The sequence below is a fragment of the Sinocyclocheilus grahami genome, unplaced genomic scaffold, assembly GCF_001515645.1.
Source record: "Sinocyclocheilus grahami isolate Dianchi unplaced genomic scaffold, SAMN03320097.WGS_v1.1 scaffold1376.1, whole genome shotgun sequence".
Classification (NCBI taxonomy): Eukaryota; Metazoa; Chordata; class Actinopteri; order Cypriniformes; family Cyprinidae; genus Sinocyclocheilus; species Sinocyclocheilus grahami.
In genome coordinates this window covers 50,172-57,690 of record NW_015506555.1, presented here as the reverse complement: position 1 = coordinate 57,690, position 7,519 = coordinate 50,172, and the positions used below count along the sequence as shown (strand labels likewise).

At 35.7% G+C, this 7,519-nt stretch overlaps 1 pseudogene; it reads left to right on the top strand.

The window, feature by feature from the left end:
- The window catches only part of LOC107569734 (guanine nucleotide-binding protein subunit beta-like protein 1), a 28,623-nt pseudogene that overhangs the window by 1,321 nt on the left and 19,783 nt on the right, over positions 1 to 7,519 (top strand).

Here is a 7,519-nt window from a genome sequence, read left to right as displayed (position 1 = left end):
TCTATACGATCCCAGACGAGGAATAAGGGTCTAATCTAGTTAAAAACGATAGGACATTTTCTAAAAAACTAAATGTATATACTTTTTAACCACAAATGCTTATCTTGCACTAGCTCTGCGATGCTCATGTGTGATTTCACGCATTGCGTAATCACGTTGGAAAAGTCACTCGCTTATTCGTCTGTGTACTTTGGTTTAAAAAGGTAGGGTAGGGCGAAAAATCTAATTTTCTCCTTTTTTGTAAAGAGCATTTGGCTTTCTTTGCACGTTCGCTTTGTAAACACTGGGTCGATACGTCATGCGTGACCTTTCCAACGTGATTACGTAATGTGTGAAGATGCGCATGAGCATCGCAGAGCTAGTGCAAGACGAGCATTTATGGTTAAAAAGTATTAAAAACAAACAAACATTTGTTTTAGAAAATGTCTGATCGTTTCACTAGATAAGACCCTTATTCCTCGTCTGGGATTGTGTAGAGCCCTTTGAAGCTGCATTGAAACAACACATTGATAACCATTGAAGTCTGCTATATGGAGAAAAATCCAGGAATGTTTTCCTCAAAAACCTTAGTTTCTTTTTGACTGAAGAAAGAAAGACATGAACATCTTGGATGGCATGGAGGTGAGTAAATCATCAGGACATTTTCATTCTGGAAGTGAACTACTCCTTTAATGCATGCATGGATCTAATGTTAAGCTGTCATGCTCATAGAGCCCTACAACTGTGTTTAAAAAAAAAAAATGTGATGGTAATTTTCTGCCAGGACATTATCCAGAAATGTCTGTTAACCCTAAAACACAATGCAAAATTCAAAATACAGGTAAAACAACTGTAAAAAAAACAAATACGGAAAATGTATATTAATACAGTGCTTTGCACCAGACATCGGTTTTATTTTTTCCATAAGTTTTTTCCCTATTAATTGGTCTGGATTCTGTTTTAATGGTTAAATCAAAAAGCATTTCTTATCAACTGAAATCATGAAACGTGACAAAAAAAACAAAAAAAAGACGACGACATTTTTAGGGCCATATAAAATCTGTTTAATTTTAAATTAAATTAATAAGTTCTGTGTTTTCTGTTTTACTTTTTCTGGACTCCATTTTAATAATCAAAAAGCATGTCTAATCCACTGAATTCATAAAATGTTAACAATTTAATAATGTATAGTTTTTTTTACAATAATAGGGCTATGAAATTTTTATTTTTTCAATATTTTTTATTTTTCTGGATTTATGATTCATAATCAAAACATATATACACTGTACATAAGTGTACAGCCCTGCTTTTGGTTTATTAATCAAAAAACTGCTAAATTCTGTGACATTCCAATTTCCATTTTTAGGAGTGGATTCCATGATTCCATCTGCGTTTTCTGCATCGTGCAAAACATAGGGCCCTATCTTTACTTCTTCCCACTGTTTCCACTGCCCTGTCTGTCTTGGTCTAAAAAGCCGCTGTGGTGGGCTTGTGTTTTTATTCTGCTGTGCATGTGTTAATGTGTTTGTGCCGTCAGTCAGGGTCGGGACATGCGGCTGTGTGTGTGGGATCTGTCTGAAGACCGCAGCGCAGTGACAGACTCTCTCCTGACGGCTAGTGTGGGGTTCTGTCAGTGCTCTCTGCTGGAGACCCGACCCGGAGACGCTCTAGTGGCCCACCCCACAGAACACACAGTTCACAACAACACTGCACTTCCCTTCCTGAGGATTAGGTTGTTTAAAGGGTTAGTTCACCCAAAAATGAACATTCTGTCATTGAGCACGTTTACATGCACACAGTAAGCTGATGACTCACAAATATCAGCTTATAAAAATAACCAGTTTTCCCCGTTACATGCACATCAGTAACCTGCGTAAACTGCGTTTACATGACTTCATTAATAAATCCGGTTATTTCCCTGTAGTGACGTCAAAATATAAGCATTTGTATCTGACTCCGAGCATCGTCAGTTGTGATGTTAAATAAAGCTTGCAACATGTCAGCGGGAAACTTACAGCTCATACAATGTGACCCTGGAGCACAAAACCAGTCATAAGGGTCAAGATTCATACGTGTGTACATTAATGAGGAAAAAAATGAACTTAAATGATTTTAGCAAATGGCTACAATTTTAATCTAATTAATTACATGATGTGTCGACGATTAATTAAGCTAATTAATCGCAAAATACTTTTTTTAACCGCAAAATATTATTTAAAACTATTTTTTGTGTTAAATGAGAAAGTATTAAATAGACATTACAAATTGGAGCTTTAGAAATAAATATTTTATTTGATTCTACATAAAATTTATTACACAACCGTTTAGGCTACAACGGCCTTACATAAATGGAACATGAAAAAAGATCATTTGAGAAACATCTCAGTTTTTTTTCGTGCAGTGGAAGTCACTTGTAGCCAAAACAGCTTTGTTACCAATCGTCTTCAAAATGCCTTTTTTTATGCTCCACAAAAGAAAGTAAGTCAATCAGGTTTGAGTAAATTACATAATTTACATTTTTTTGTGGGAACTATCCCTTTAATGTTTTTTCCCCATTTATTTATTTAAAGTAATACAATAACACTCAAAAAAAGAAACTAAAACTGCCAGCAGGTGGCTGTAAATGTCTTTGAGTCATTCATTCATTCGATTCGTTCAAACGGCTGATTAATTGAGGAATGAAGTAAACGGCTCTCTTTATGAATGGGGCATTTAATCATTGGTTCACATGATTGGTTCAAAACGGGGATTCGTTCAGAAACCAAGCACCGCTGTGTTGCTCGGAGATGCGCAACAATTCTGCTGTGGCTTTAGGTAATATTTTTGTTGGCAAAATTGATTAAAAACAGACAATATTATGTTTAAAATATAACACAATATTAACTTCTTATTTACTGAACTGTCGTATAAAATAACATTTGCACTCGTGCTACTCGGGACAAACAGAACTCGTGTGATATTACTCTCCTTGCTCGTGTGATATCGCTTATCATATGATATAAATATGAGACAAAAACTCATACAGGAGCATTTTGTGCCCCAATATCTTGAATTTTAGAGCATAACTGCATTTATGGAGTTGTTGGCCTACATAACATTTGTCAACAGTCAACTGTATGAAAAGTAAGATGACGTACAGGTCTGGGGGCGGGGCCAGTGTTAAAATATTTTAATCGCGTTAAGTTAACGCTTTTAACTGACAGCCCTAATATAAAATTAATAAAACCATAAAATAGAAAATAGATTGAATAAAATGCATTTTATAAATAATAAAATATAAACAAAATCATGAAATACATAATGAATGATATAAATTGATTATTTCATATTTTAAGTATAAATGTAACACATTGTAACACTAAGACACATCTGTGCGTTCTACGCATTTTTATGCTTTTAACTATAAATGTTAGAGAAAGGCAGCTCTCAGGTTAATATATCAAATAGATTTATTAACTTTTTAAAATTTTCTTTAATAAAATTCATAACATAATAAAAATATTAAATAAAATCGTAAATATATATTTTTTAAATGAATAACTACACTAGTCAACATTTGAAGTGGATCAAACCCTTTCATCAAAGTTGTCCTAAAACCTAAATGCGTTCTTGTCTTACGACAACTTTGATGAACTTTTTTGATCCACTTCTAATCTTGACTACTGTACATATCTACCACTTAGGTGAAAAGGGGGCATTTGTCACTTAGTATTGAATACAGTGTGCACTTCCCAGTGTACTCATTTCCCTGTATAGTGTTCAAGCGTATGGAAACGGTATGTCTTGCTTGTACAGCTCCCTCCCACCTTGTGCTCACTAATGAAAGCCTCGTCAAAAGGCCATCAAGGGTAATAATAACCGTCACAAGATAACTGCAGGCAAACAGCACCACTATACGTCTCTTAAAACAAAAAGCAATGCTGCAAGGCATGCTGGGAGTCCGGATCTCAGACCTCGACCTCATCTATGTCTTCTGGTTTTCTCGGAGGCTTTCATGTTCCGCGTTCCAGTGAGGCTGACAGTGCAGTGCTTTAATTAATAGACTCGCTGTTATTTATCGACTGTTTAAGATTTCTCTCTCTCTCTCTGTCTCTCAATTCAATTCAATTCAAAATTGCTTTATTGGCATGACTGTAAATGATACAATATTGCCAAAGCTTAGTACACATGTACAAAAAGATTAAATAATAATAATATAATAACGATAATAATAAGTAAATGAACATCACAGTAATATAATGGAATATTATAACATCTTAGAAGTATTAAACTGTAACAAATTATAACGTGAACATTTGATACCACAGTCTTTAACTTACATAGAAACACACATAAATACTTCGGATCACTGTGGTGGACAGCAGGGTAACACACTGAGCTCTCTCTCTCTCTCTCTCTCTCTCTCTCTCTCGCTCTCCCTCTCTCTCGCTCTCTCTCTCTCTCTCTCTCTCGCTCTCTCTAACTTGGGGGGATGAGAGCTGCCCTTCTCTGCTGTTTATAGTTACAGGCGTAAACATGTGTAGAACGCACAGATGTGTCTTAGTGTTAAAATATGAATTGGTCTGAAGTCAGAGATGTTAAATTGAACTTAATTAGGAGGATTCTTAATCATGGCTGCCTGTGCAATCAAGCCAGACATACTGGCCTCAACCAGTTCCTCAGGAGTTATTATAGTGTTATTTAAATATTAAACCAAGTTGCATTTATTAAAAAAAAACAATTTGAGCAAAAGATTATTGGACTATGAAGCGAATGTTGAGTGTTTGGAAACATTCTGCTTGTCAAACATAAGTGAATCATGTTCAAGGATAATGTGATGAACTGCATCTTGTGTGCACTTGAGGAGAACTGACTTCATGCATCCACTAAAAATCATTGGTTTGCAAATGTGAGATTTTGTGAGAATTGAGATTTTGTTGTGCAATGTAGTGTCCAGATACTGTTGTAGTTGCATGCTCACACCATTTTGGATATTGTTAGTCAGAAACATTAGTGTGCCAGTTAGTTGTTATTATTAATGGTCATGGTCCTTCTGGGTTGGAAACTGTTGTGTTTTTTACTCTTTTTGGACCTTTTTACCAGCTGTGAACATGCATCACGGCAAACCAACAGGACAGTTGTCTAATGCAGTTGTCTCTGCAGAGCTTTTCTGTGAATATAGATTTCTTACACTCATTTTAGCGTTGATGTGAGGATAGCATCTGCTAAAAATTGAAGAGAAGTAATAACTGACTATGAATCATTGACAAAGCGGCTGTAACATCAAGGTGTGCGTTCAACTTGCAGTACTTTAGCATTAATGGTGGTGACTCCTAATGACTCCCTTAAACGTTCTCTGAAACTGCTCATAGGAACGATTCGGCAGTGCAAACTAATTTGTGCATGATGTTTTTCAGGTGTGTGTGGTGGAGATGAGGAGCTGGACTCCAGTTTGCGCTCTCAAACCAGATTCAACGCTGGGGATGCTCATGTGTATGAAGATGTGGCAGGTAAGAGTCACAGCAGTGCACTACATTTGTTTGTAAGTACGCTTAAAATAATAATACATGATAAGTATATATGAAGAGTTCAGATGCAAAAGCCTCTAAGTACATATGACGTTTTTGTTTAAAATTAGCATTTCTTTCTGGCTACTATGTATAGGTTTCTATGTAAGTACTGGTACTTCTGAATGGGTTGAGGCTGGGATTTAGTGCATATATATATATATATAGAGAGAGAGAGAGAGAGAGAGAGAGAGATAGATCATTCCAGCATTGCATAAAACTATCACTTCTATTTATTTTTAATTTTTTTATATTACAACACATTTTTGTTGCAAGTAAATTAGGAGATTTTTTATTTTATTTTATTTTGCACTGCTGTTTTTTGCTTGATTGCTTGCACTGTTCTAATGTTAAAAGTAGTTTATGATGGTTAGCATTGGACAAAAACCCTAAATTGACATTTGCAGGGGAAAAAAATCCCTTTGCATGTCTGCTCTTTATCGTTTCCGATTTATGTATATCTAGTTTCTCATGCATGTGTGAAAATGTTCTTGGTTGCACTGGTGGAAAGTCTCGTTTTTTTCAGCCCTGTCTGATTTTCCAAGGTTTGTTATAATGTTGTTGTTCTTGCAAGTTTGACATTATCAAGCATTGCCTTTTGAAGTACTGACAAGCTAGAGCTCTCAGAGAAACCGAGCAGTTGGCAAGTGTGTAAAGTGACAGAACTGGTCTGATTTATGTATGCGACCTGTCCAAGCTGTTCCTCCCCCTTTACCCTCGCTGCTCTGTAATCATAGAGTTAGGAACAACTTCTCTTCAGTGCCGTATATCAGCTGTCCACGTGTGTTTTGTAAACACAGCTGAAAATGTTATTTTGCCCCCATTAAAGAAACCTATAATTATTTTCACAGATAATATCTCTTTTTGCAGTATTTAAGGCTTTTCCATCTGTAGTTAATAAATGAATCTCAGGTCAGTTGAAAGCGGGGCGGAGTTTGCTCGCAGTTAATTGGCAGAGCTAATCAAAGTGGTTGATGAAGGCAGTAGGTTTCGGTGGTTGTATCAGTGACAGCCAATGAAAAGACTGCTGTTGTAATTCGGTTTGTTTTTCACCAGCATTCCCACCAACATCCCTTTTCCCCCGTCTTGTGTAGACAGTGGGGCTCTGCCTGAATTAGAACGGTTCATTATGAAGTATTAATGGGGCGAATCACAGCTAACATTTACCTTACATTTAGTCATTTAGCAGATGCTTTTATCCAAAGCGACTTACAAATGAGGACAATAGAAGCAATCAAAACTAACAAAAGAGCAATGATACACAAGTGCTGTGACAAGTCTCGGCTAGCCTAATGCAGTACACGTAAATCAGCATATTATTATGATTTCTGAAGATCATGTGACACTGAAGACTGGAGTAATGATGCTGAAAATACAGCTGCGCATCACAGAAATAAATTAGATTTGAATGTATATTAAAATACAAACCGTTATTTTACATCGTAATAATATTTCACAATATTAAATTGTTCCTGTATTTTTGATCAAATAAATGCAGCCCTGATGAGCAGAAGAAACTGCTGTAAAAAGCATAAAAAATCGTTCTGATCCCAAACTTTTGAACAGTAGTGTGTGTATGTATGTGTGTGTGTGTGTGTGTGTATATATATTATATATCATATTATAGATGGATGGATGGATGGATATAGAGAGATATAGATACATGGATAGATATAGGTGGATAGAGAGATATAGATATAGAGAGAGATGGATTGATAGAGATATAAATAGAGAGAGATAGATAGCGAGTTATAAATAGATGTACATACAATAAAAAGAAAACAAGTAGATAGAATAGAAAAAGAATAGAGAAAGCAAGTGTTAGAGGGTCATGTTTTTTTATTAAATATAAAACAAATGGATAAAATAGAATTAGAATAGACATTGCTAGAGTTAGAGGGTCAAATAAAGCTGGAAGAGATGTGTTTTTAGCTGATTGTTGAAGATGGCTAAGGACTCAGCTGCTGGGACTGAGTTGAGCAGGCCATGCCACC